The 12,405-nt window shown below is 39.4% G+C and overlaps 1 non-coding gene across 1 annotated transcript; it reads right to left on the reverse strand.

The window, feature by feature from the left end:
* Nucleotides 1–2,158: 2,158 nt before the first annotated feature.
* On the reverse strand, nucleotides 2,159–2,265 carry LOC129403855 (U6 spliceosomal RNA). The gene has a single exon (XR_008629514.1). It is a non-coding gene; the product is annotated as a U6 spliceosomal RNA (small nuclear RNA).
* Nucleotides 2,266–12,405: the final 10,140 nt, after the last annotated feature.

The raw sequence follows: 12,405 nt of genomic DNA on the forward strand, positions 1-12,405 counted from the left end.
AATAATTAAAGGAACTAAATTTCAAGTTTACTTCAAAGTTCATTTCCATTTTTTGGAAGAGAATGGCATTATTTCCTAATATTCTTACATAATATTCAGTGAGAAGCAGTTATCTCACCACTACACAGGCTTTGCTACTATTGAAAGGGATGAAAATTCAGCTCCCACTTATTTACACTCAGTTTTAGCTATTGGCTTCTTATAGTCATTGTATGACATTTCTCTGTCCCTCTTGGAGAGCCTGGCAAGCTACTGAGAGTATCCCACCCGCAAGACAGAGCCTGGCAAGCTACCCGTGGAGTATTTGATATGCCAAAAAACAGTAGCAAGTCTCACAATGAAGACATTACTGGTGCCCACTCAAGCAAATCAATGAGCAATGGGATGACAGTGACAGTGACATTGACAGCCTACCATTGAGCTCCTTCATCCGTTATGTAAAGGTTTGAGAAACCCTAGTTCCTCCTTCAGAGTTCTTCCCTCGAGGTAATTTGTTCCTTTAAACTGGATGGATTGAGAATCTCACTTTTCTGAAGTGCCATAAACAGACTTATCTACAAAATTTTAAAAATTTAAGCAAAAAGAAATTTCACATATTTCACTCTAATTTTACTGAAATTTGAAGGTATCTAGTGCCTCATCATAAAGAATTTAGAATTAATTTTATTCCACTGAATCCACTTCAGACTTTACCTTCCTTCACTCTAATTAGGTTGTTTTCAACAGTGTTGAAAAAGAAACACATCCCATATGTATTTTTCATCTACTTAGAATTGGCAATGGAATGACAGGAAGTTCTCCTGTAGGGTTCTGAGAAGATTAGCATACTGCTATTTAAATGGCAGCTGTTTTATAAAGTCCAATTCTACTCTTTATGATTAGCTTAAGTATATAAGGAGGGGATGTGCAATTTCTAATAATAAAGTCATTAATAATGGCTGATACCATTGATAGTTTATCATGGATGAGGGAAAAAAATCTCTTTAGGAAATGTCCAAGGAATTTCAAATTAAGGAAAGTAGTTCATCAAATGTAATGTTTTTTGTATGGATGATAACAGAAAATAAAATTACAGTCATGGAATAAGTGGCCTACATTTTATTTCCACTGAACACACAAAGTTAGTTTTTACTCCATTTTACAGAGGTTGTGTGCCTGTTATTTGAAGTATATTGTGCCAGTTGTAGGTTTGGATTATAAAACAATAAATACTACAGTAACTTTTGCCTCTATAGAAATCACATTGAATAACAAAGGGAAGAGTCAAAACTGTTCTCCTTTTAAATGCAGGCAGTTAAAATGCAGAGCTGTGACTATTATCAGAGAAGCTGTTAAGGAAGACAAAGAGAGTTAGAAGAGGATCTAAAGAACGGTTTCTGACAGGAAATGTCCCCCAAGCTATTGGAAAAGAGGGTCGGAATTAGCCAGATGAAAAAACAAATGCATTCCAGGAAGAAAAGTCAGAAAAATAAAAATCACAGATGTGAGAAATTGCATGCTGTGTATAAAGAGAAGTGGGGGGGGGATTCTGGAGAATAGAGCTCAGGCAGAAATGGATGGAAAGACTGGAGAGTTGGGAGAAGTCAATAGTTCTTACCCATGGTATGAAAATTGAACTCCTACTGCATTTCAGGTGGGGAACTTTGCCATTGTAATTAGTATTATTTTAATTACTTTAGTGTCTCCATAGAGATTCCATTTTCATGCAAGGAAGACAAGAGGGCAAGTTAGAAGGCTGTTTCTGGGCATGACCCTTAGGAACAGGAGGACCTATCAAGGGATGGAGGTCCTACAAGGACCCTGGGGGTGAGAAACAGCAGTTCTTCAGATTCACATACAAACACAAAGACTTGACATCTCACATTCCTCCATAATTCTAGGAATGTTTTGTAATTTGACGAATCTTAATAAAAATCACTGTATCACTGTCATCCCGTTGCTCATCGATTTGCTTGAGCGGGCACCAGTAACGTCTCCATTGTGAGACTTGTTACTGTTTTTGGCATACTGAATATGCCACGGGGAGCTTGCCAGGCTCTGCCGTGTGGGCGAGATACTCTCGGTAGCTTGCCGGGCTCTCCGAGAGGCATGGAGCAATCAAACCCGGCTCGACTGCATGCAAGGCAAATGTCCTACCCACTGGGCTATTGCTCCAGCCCAAAATATGGAATGCTTCACGAATTTGCGTGACATCCGTGTGCAGGGTCATGCTAATCTTCTCTGTATCATTCCAAGTTATAGTAGATGTGCTGCTGAAGTGAGCACAAAAAATAAACGTATATATTTTTAATTTAGGAGGCCAAAGTGATAGTACAGTGGGTAGGATGCTTGCCTTGCATGTAGCTGAGGCAGGTTCAATCCCTGACAACTCATATGGCCTCCTTTAGCACCTCTAGGAGCAGGCCCTGAGCATCAGTCAATTTTTCTAGAGTCACCTACAAAATTGATTGAAATTATTTGTCACTAATGAACTCAAACTGTATTTTTCATTTCCATTAAAATGTGAAGTCTATCATTCCTTCTTTCCTCCTCTCCTCCCTCCTACTCTTCCTCCCTTTCTTCCTTTCTTCTCCTCTTCCTTCCTTTCTTCCTCCTCTCTTCTGTCTCCCTATCCTCTTCCCTCCCTCATCTCTGTCTCTCTGTCTCTGTCTCTGTCTCTCTCAAGTAGATTAAAGTAAGACTGAAACTACATACTACTAATTCAGCACAAAATTCTCTCTCTGGTATCAATTAAATCTGAGGAGTCTGGGATTGTAAATTCATGATAACACTTGAAATTTTAGTATTCTCATTCATCTTCGGATACTGGTCTTTCCACACTAATTTTATTCTTAAAAAATTTTAAGTGTATATTGTTGAGGGAATCACCTGAGATACATGTAGTGGTGCTTCCTAGGTCACTAAGGCTCTTAGGTACTGGGGGCGGATCTCAGGGTTTCTCCCATGCAAGGCACATGCTCTACATCCCAAGTGTCCTCCATACTGATTTTATGGGTAATATCTCCACACTCAACACTCTATTTTAACTTTTATTCTAACTAGCTATTGATTATAATTGTATTTAATAGTCTACCAAGCACCTATAGTTGGTTCCATGAAGAATTGAGATTCAGGCTGCAGGGATAGCACAGTCGGTAGGGCGTTTGCCTTGTATGTGGCCCACCCGGGTTCAATTCCTCCGCCCCTCTCGGAGAACCCGGCAAGCTACCGAGATTATCCCGCCCACACGGCAGAGCCTGGCAGAGCCTGGCAAGCTACCCATGGCGTATTCGATAAACCAAAGCCAGTAACAAGTCTCACATGGAGACATTACTGGTGTCTGCTCGAGCAAATCGATGAGCAATGGGATGACAGTGACAGTGATAGATTCTTAAAATTAAACAGGTTTGTAAATCCCTTTGTTTTCTTTATCTCTGTAAATGAATCCATAATCTCACATTTAGGGCCATATGACCACTCCCTTCCCTACACACACACACACACACACACACACACACACACACACACACACACACACACACCACACCACACCACACCACACGCAGTAACACGTTTCAGATGTTTACCCCCAGAAATACCCACTTTTAATGCCCTGCAAAGTCAGAGATCTTAATGAGTTTATCCCTAAATGCTTCTCCAGTCTTCTTCCATTATTCTTCTCTGTTCTTTTTCTCATGATTATTGTCCAGTGTTACTGACTTGCTCACGATGGATTTACAATGAAAGGAAGGAGTCTGGATCCCTCTCCTTTGCAGAGAGACTTTCATGAGCATATGTTTTTATAAAATTTTCAGAAATAAATTACTTTAACTGCACTTGGTTATGACAATACTCTCCACTCCAATTTTCTTTCTGTCAGAGACTCTGTTCTCTTGAGGGATGCCATTCAATTGTCTGAGGACATTTTGGGGATATGATGAAGGGAAAAGAGGAATTTGATTTTTTTTTTTTTTTTTTTTGCTTTTTGGGTCATACAGGGCAATGCACAGGGGTTACTCCTGGCTTTGCATTCAAGAATCACTCCTGGCAGTGCTTGGGGGACTCTATGAGATGCTGAGAATCAAGTCCAGGTTGGTTGCTTGCAAGGCAAATTGCTCCAACCACAAAGAGGAATTTGAGATAAATATCCATTTCATTTATTTGAATGACCATCCGGATAGGGACAGCACAGTGTGTAGGTCCTTACACGCGGCCAACCCGGGTTCAATTCTTCTGTCCCTCTAGGAGAGCTCAGCAAGCTACTGAGAGTATCCTGCCCGCACGGCAGAGCCTGGCAAGCTCCTTGTGGTGATTTGATATGCCAAAAACAGTAACAACAAGTCTCACCATGGAGACGTTACTGGTGCCACTCAAGCAAATCAATGAACAACGGGAAGACAGTGCTACCGTGCTAATGACAATCTCTGTATTTGGCAGACAGATTCATCCACATTTACATGTTTTTAGGTAAGATATGGGAAAGTTGGTCCAAGTGTGTCTATCACCCACTTTACAGCCATGAAGACTCAGGAGAAAGGAATACAAAGTCAAAGGTTACTTGAAAATTTGCATAATACCCAGGGTACCCAATCCAAGAATGTTGCTAGGTAAGGAGAAATAATATTGTTTCCACAGGAGGTAACACATGTAATTTTTCTACCTCTCAGCCCTCATTTTTTTTTTAAACCTGGTTCACACAATTTGACTAAAATCACTAAACATGACAAGATGTCACCAATGTAAGTTTTAATATATAAATAAACTTTTATAAACCATTAGCAAAATAAATAACAATAGTAGGTAAATTTTCTTTATCATTCTCTTTATAGAAAATGAATACTTAAAAATTTGACTAGGATATCATGACTGTGCATAAAAATATATTGTGGAAGTATTTTTGTTATTTTTTACCTGTGTAATATTTAATAGCCTTATAAAATATAATTTGTAATTTTTATCATTTTAATCATGTATTAACATGTATGTCTCCCAGAGAGAGAAAGAAAGTATAGGGTAAGCTGCTGAGATGTACACAGAAGAATTGTATTTGATCTCCAGCACTGAATATGGTCCTCAAGCCCTGCTAAGAGTGATCCCTGAGGGTACAACTATGTATGACCCCACAGAAAACCAGATTTGATCCCCAACATCCCATATAATCCCCTGAGCACTAGCAGAAGTGATTACTGAGCACAGAGCACTGACAGATGTGCTGCAAAATCTAAACAAAACAAAGATTTTTGGGGCCGGAGTACAGAGGGCAGGGTGTTTGCCTTGCATGTGGCCAGTCTTGGTTTGAACCCTGACAACCTATACATTCTCCGGAGCACCGCCAAAAGTAATTCCTGATTGTGGATCCAGGAGTAACTCTTGAGCACCCCTGGGTGTGGTCCCCAAACCAATGTATAAGCAAATATATAGTACATAAATAAAAAATAACATTCCCTAAATTATGCAATTTGTAGAATTTACAATTTACAGTTGTATATACCAATTGTCTTCAAGATATTGTTGAAATATAGGATGACCATGGTGAATATATATATAAGGTCAGAAGCTTCATTGGAGACTCTGGGGTCTTCTGTAACATATAAATGATACCTAAACCAAGTTTGGGTGCTCATCACGTGAAGGCCAAGAATTTGAGAGACAAAATAGTTGATGCAAGAACAAAGAGTTGACTCAGCGGCTGGCCATCTGAGAAGTGGCAGAATCATGTCTCCCAAACATCATTTCAGTCTCAGGTTGCATCAGTGGGTTTATAGCTTGCTGATTTGGGATGGGCAGAACAGGAGGAAGCTTTGTCTCAAGGACACTCAGGTCAGGCTGGCATACTTATGACAAGGTCAGGTGATCCATTTTTTTTTAGGATCTACACAATAACCTTGAGGAGTGCCTCCAATGAGCTGTTGTTTTTTCTGCAAGGAAAGGAGAATGCGTTCACATGAAAAGTCCCAGAGAATTCTCCATGGGCATTTTTTTTGGGCATTTGCCTTTCACGTGGCCGACCCAAGTTCGATTCCTCCGCCCCTCTCGAAGAGCCCGGCAAGCTACCGAGAGTATCGAGCCCGTGCGGCAGAGCCTGGCAAGCTATCCGTGCATATTGGATATACCAAAAGCAGTAACAATAAGTCTCTCAATGAGAGACGTTACTGGTGCCCGCTCGAACAGATCGATGAGCAATGGGGTGACAGTGACAGTGACAAATGAGTCACTGTGAGGTACAGTTACAGACTTACAAACTTTCGTGCTTGTGTTTCAGCCATACAATGACCGAGTACCCATCTCTCCACCAGTGAGTGGGCATTGTGTTGATGATCCCTCCTCCATCTGTAACTGGACCTGACTGAACATCAAACACATGAATCCTGAGAACATTTCTTAGGTTTTAGGGCCAGGCAAAAAAACAAGAGAGTTGATAAGAAGTGCATTTGCATAAAGCAAGATGGAGTCTTGCATGCTTATTCACTTACAGTAGAATGTATCACTGTCAACCCGTTGCTCATGGATTTGCTCGAGCGGGCACCAGTAACGTCTCCAGTGTGAGACTTCTTGTTACTGTTTTTGGCATAAGGAATAGGCCACAGGGAGCTTGCCAGGCTCTGCTGTGCGGGCGGGATACTGTCGGTAGCTTGGCAGGTTCTCTGAGAAGGATGGAGGAATCGAACCTGGGTTGGCCGAGTGCAAGGCAAATACCCTACCCGCTGTGCTATCACTCTAGATCACAGTAGAATGAGACCCGGATAACGCGAAAGCTCAGCTGAGTCCTCCTCTTCTTTCTAACCAGGAGAGTGGCATTTCCTTGGCAGCAAAGGAAGAAGTCCTAGCAGTCTCTCACAGAGACTCAGTTCCCACCAAGCTACTATTTAAAATTAGAAATCAGGAGTTTGCTAAGTTTGCTCTGTGAAATAGAGACTAAAAGGTGTTTCTAGGAGGACTTGAATTATTTAATTTTCTTTATTACAAGGATCGTGTCAAAGGGCTTGTATTTTTTACAAACTCATAGCTATGGGGTAGATCATAAAAAATAACAAAGGTAATGTTTATTTTTAATATTTAAACAAGGGAAGTATTATATTTTATACCCAAATAATGACAGGAATATGAGAATTCTAAAATCCCCTGCCACTAAGAATAACTGTAATGATTCCAATGTTAAGTTTCGTATGCAAAAGAAAGATCCCCAAGTATCTTATTAAAGATGAAGAGCAAATCAGAAATGTATGTTGGATCAGTTTTACAATTACTTAAAAATGGTGTTTTTTCCTTCACAGAAAGATGAATTATTTATTATGTGTAATCTGTTTATATTTTAATATGTACATGGTTTTATATATTTATACATATATATACAGAGTTAGTTCTCCTATTGTGTGAAAACCAATTTTCATAGAAAATTAAAATGTTTTAAGTTCTTTGTATAATGTTTTATTATTGGACTCCCTTTTCCCTGTTGGATCATTAAAATGATGTACTTGAACAATGGTATAGTATTTTATAAGTACCATTTTTCTTCCTCTACTCCTACTGCTACTTCCTCAGCTTCTTCTTCTTTTAAGCTTCATTATGACCTATGTTCACATTTGTGGCTTTTAGAGAAAGCCAAAATGTACAGTAAAGAAATATGTCATAAATTCATTATGAAACCCTATTCCATGCATTTTTATACATCCTCCAGTCCGCTAAGAATATATTAAAGGGGATATCTAATTTTGTTCTTCAGAATAAAACAGTGTTGAGTTGTTGAACTCCTGGGCTACTAATACATTTTCAAGCACAAAACTATCCATTTTGTATGTGGAGACATACTTTCTAATCCATTAATTCAAATAACGTTGTGAAAAACAGCTAACTTTGTATTTTTTCCTCTCACTCTGCAGGGCAATCATTACTTTCTTAAAACCAAATAAAAGAAAATAGCAGATTCTTTTTACTTCCCATATTCTCTAGGGTCAAAATGTACCATTACTTATTACTCCTCATTAATTGTCTAGGCAGTTCAGCAAAAAGTATTGCTTCCTTTTGGTGAATTGTAATTTGTGTATGTGTCTGATGCCAGGATTTGGACCCACAGACTGAGACAGACTGAGCATGCAATCTACTATGGAGATCTCAAGAAGCAAATTATGATCTATTCAATTTATAGATAAATGCGTTTTACTTTAAAGCAATCATGAGGATTACTTTAAAGTAAAACAAGACTGTCTTAGTTGGGCAGGTCATTGTAGCAAAAATGCTCAAAGTGGGGAATCACCTATCATAAACATTTATTTATCAAAGTTCTGAAGGCTGGAGAATCCAAGATTTGGGCTCTGTCATATTTGGTGCCTAAGGAAGACCTGCTCACTAATTGCTCATAGCTGAAGAAGCAAGGCATTTCTCCGAGAAAAAAGAGAAGATGCCTTTATAAAGGCACCTTCCACCTTTGTTTACTTGCAGGGATCCTCCAAGGATCAATCTTCAAATACCATTCCACTTGGAATTAAGTTGCAAATTCTACATTTTTGAGACGCAATTGATAGTATTTTTGCAGACCCGCTCACTGAATATATAAAATACACTGTAGGTGAGCTAGATTTGTGTCCAATTTGCTTATAAGTAATAGCGGATTCTGAAAAGAATTAAGCACATTGTGCAGAGCTGGCTATAAGGAAGCAAAAGCTTGTCATGCTGACTCATGACAGGTGTGCTACAAGGACCAAACCAAACAAAGATTATTTGGGACCCGAGTACAGGGGGTAGGGCGTTTGCTTTGCATTTGGCCAACTTTGGTTTGAACCCTGGTAACCAATACAGTTCCCTGAGCACCGCCAAGAGTAATTCCTGATTGTGGAGCCAGGAGTAACGCTTGAGCACCCGTGGTTGTGTCCCCCAAACCAAAGTATAAACAAATAAATAGTACGTAAATTAATAAAGGCGTGAACTTTAAAACAACACCTAGTTTGACCAGTACCTTTATCATCAAGCTTTGGGATCTCCAATTTTCACCTATAAAATGAAGTAAATGGGGACGAGGAGATGGGTCTGTGACTTAAGCACCCGCCATACTAGCACCAGGTCACAAGTACATGCTAGCACCAGGTCACAAGTACATCCGGCAGTTCTGTTTGTGCCTAATAACTTTGCTGTCTGTGTCACAAGCAGTTTCTGGCCTCATTATAGGCACGTGTGCAAAAGCACTGCAACTAAAGGGTTCTAGGAGCATACTGCAACTAAATGGGCATGCATCATAGTCATGACTATTATCCTGAGTCATTGAAACACCCCTACAAATAGAGGTAAGCAGCAGATAAAAAAAAAATTTATGTATTTGATTTGGAAACCATACCTGGTGGTGCTCAGGGCTTACTCCTGGTTCTTCGCTCAAGAGTCTCTTCTGAAGGTATTTGGGGAATCATATGTGGCGTTGGGGATCAAACCATGGTAGGCTGTGTGCAAGTAAGTTTTGAAAAATAACTAGGATGTGGGGCTAGAGAGAGAGTGTAGCAGGTGAGGTGCTGGCCTTGCAGACAGCCAATGTGGGTTCAATTCCTGGCATCACATCATATATGGCCCCCTGGGCTGTCCATGAGAACAGAGCCAGGAGAAAGCTCTGAGTACCACAGAGGGTGGATCCAAATAGAAACAAAACAGAGACAGGGCCAGGGAAGCAGCGCGAAGGGAGACAGGTTCGCACGCTCACGTTCAATTCTGGGCACTGCATTTTTCCTGAGCAACGCTAGGGGCTACCCCTAACTCCAAGAGAGGAGTAAGTAGTATCTGAGCTCCACCAAACACAGCTCAAAAGTAAAAAGAATAGAGTAAATAATAGTCAGACAATATGATGAATCATAGAGGATAGTTGTTGATGTTGAAATGAAATATTGTATGAGATCTATTCAGAGCCAATCAGCAAGCAGCATTAACAGCCATACCTGTCATTCTTGAACGCAAATCCAAGGCATTTTACACACTAAATATAAGCACTGTTCATAATCTCTGCTTACCTTCAGATAAAGGACAATGAAACAATAAAACGAACACATGGATGTGGTTTCATTTTAAAACTGCACACACTGTCCGATGCGTAATGTCTCCAGAGGCATTTCCATGTTTAGGGAACTGGATCGGCATTTTACCTCTATGCCAAGACTCTTAAATGATCATGTTGTACAGAGAAAAATCATCAAGTCAGGTTTTAAAATGCAGTAAACAAGATGCTTATGAACAAGTGGCTTAGCTTGAGACTTTTTTGTTTTTAATTACAGATTTCTGGAGAACAGACTTTGCCGCCGTCCTTAAATGGAAAAAGGGGCTTAATGGAAAACTCTCTTCTATATGTTAAAAATCAAATTTGTGAAGATTTTATTAAGGGAAACCAAAACAACTTTCCATTTCTGGTTTTAAACCTGGAGCCAAAGACCCTACTCTAACAAGTTAGGGAAGGAAGGAGGAATGAGAGAGCAAACGGAGCCTTGAAAAAGAATGTTCTTGATAAAAAGACAGGCTTCAATTGGCTATTTAGGTTTTGTTGTTGAGGGTCGACAATATGACCTCATGGGATACAGCTCATTAAGCGATTATATGAAAACATAAGAAAATCATTTTATCCAAGCAGTAGCCACTCCAAATTTTCATCTTGACTTAACCACAGTTCTTAATGTTCCATTAGTAGAGGGGAATGTTCAATTTCAGAAATGCATAAATGAACTCTCTAAAAGAAGGCTTGCATCCTATTTGGTTTCTCGTTCTGGGCAAAAGTTCAGACAACTGTGTATTTTATCAAAACTAACTATAAATACCTCCCTATGCATATCCAATCCCCATCTAGAGTGCTGCAAGTAAAATGTGCACAACGTTTTGGAGCCCCGTGTCTCCCTCCTAATCATCAAAACCAGTTGAAGTTAAATCTCTTTTCTATTTCAATCATTAAGAGTTTTGCACGGCACATGCCCTAGGACAGAAAGGGGATTTAGAAAATTCTGCTTCTGTTATAGCCCATACCACTTACACACAGATCCGGTCTAGTTCAGATGAATGACTTGCTCTTGGACTATATACATGTGACAAAAAATATTTTAATGTCTTATTCTCTTGGAAGAGACGAGGGCTATGATCTCCCAATCCCAGTGTGAGTTGGTACAGTCTTTGGAGACTGATTTTCAATATGGACCAGGAATAAATCTTCAGTACTTCAGCCTAATAGGCATCTCTCTGGCATGAATAAAGGTGTGTGTGTGTGTGGTGGGGGGAGTGGATATTAAGTGAGGATATGAGATAACCAATACTGAAGACTGGTTTTATGCCACTAGACAAACCACACAAAGCAGGAGAAAAAAAATAATCTACAATGTAGATTTATAGCTACTCTACTATGAAGGCAAAAAAAAAAACTCTTCAAGGACACAACCTTGATATGTGATACTTCAAATAACTTTGCTTTGAAAACTGGAAACCTATTATGTGCTTCAAAAGATGCACTGTCCTAGGAAACACCAGTTTTTAATATTTTGTTTTTACTGCTGTGAGGTTGCATTATAGTATTATGTAACTTCCAGGAGTTTATCATTATAAATCAAAATCTCTATTTACTACATGGAATTGAGTACTGTCTTAATTTCTTCCACTTTAAACTAAAACATACAGACAGGAAACTAAGATACTTTAAGTACATGCTGATGCTATTTCCACTTTCAAAGAAATGTTATAAAATGATATTGACATTTCCATTTAACAAGAAGAGCCCTGGAACGATTTTTAATGCTTTAAGGATGCGGTCAAATGCATAGGAGTATTTATAGTATAAAATCGCACTGGAGTAGAAGGATGTGATCAGTGACAGAGTCTTTGCCTTGCCTAGGTCTGAATCCTGCTATGCTGTGCTCCTTAACTGAGTAAGGAATAGGTCCTGAACACTGCGAAGTATGATCTCCCAAAACCAAACAAAACAGAACTCACATTTAAGGGCTCTCTAAGCTGTAGGATGCATATTAATGAAGAGTGAGTGGATTTTGTAAGCACATCTCTAAACAAATCCACTTCCTTTATTTCATTTGATTATGAATTCAATTTTTGGCTGTCTCCAAACTGGTGCTGTATGGAACCCCGCAAAAAATCATATCCACTCACAGCACTTTCAAAAACTCGGATGTCATATAACATGTCAATCCTCAGCTGAAAACTCTTCAGTAGCTCCCCATAACCCATGATATATAAGGTCCAATCTAAAACTACTTGATAGCAGTGACCTAACTCATTTCCATCATCTCTTGCCTTCTCTCATACAATCTCATGACCCAAAGCTCTAGTACTTGCTTTAAAAGAGTATGCTCATCTACAACTTTTGTCTGGAATTAACCCGTCCCTTTCCTCAACAACTGTTTCCCTCACTCTAAGTAGTACACACAGAGAAATAAAGGCATCTAGGTCACCTTAGGATTCAGGATT

Source organism: Sorex araneus, chromosome 3, assembly GCF_027595985.1.
Source record: "Sorex araneus isolate mSorAra2 chromosome 3, mSorAra2.pri, whole genome shotgun sequence".
Taxonomy (NCBI): Eukaryota; Metazoa; Chordata; class Mammalia; order Eulipotyphla; family Soricidae; genus Sorex; species Sorex araneus.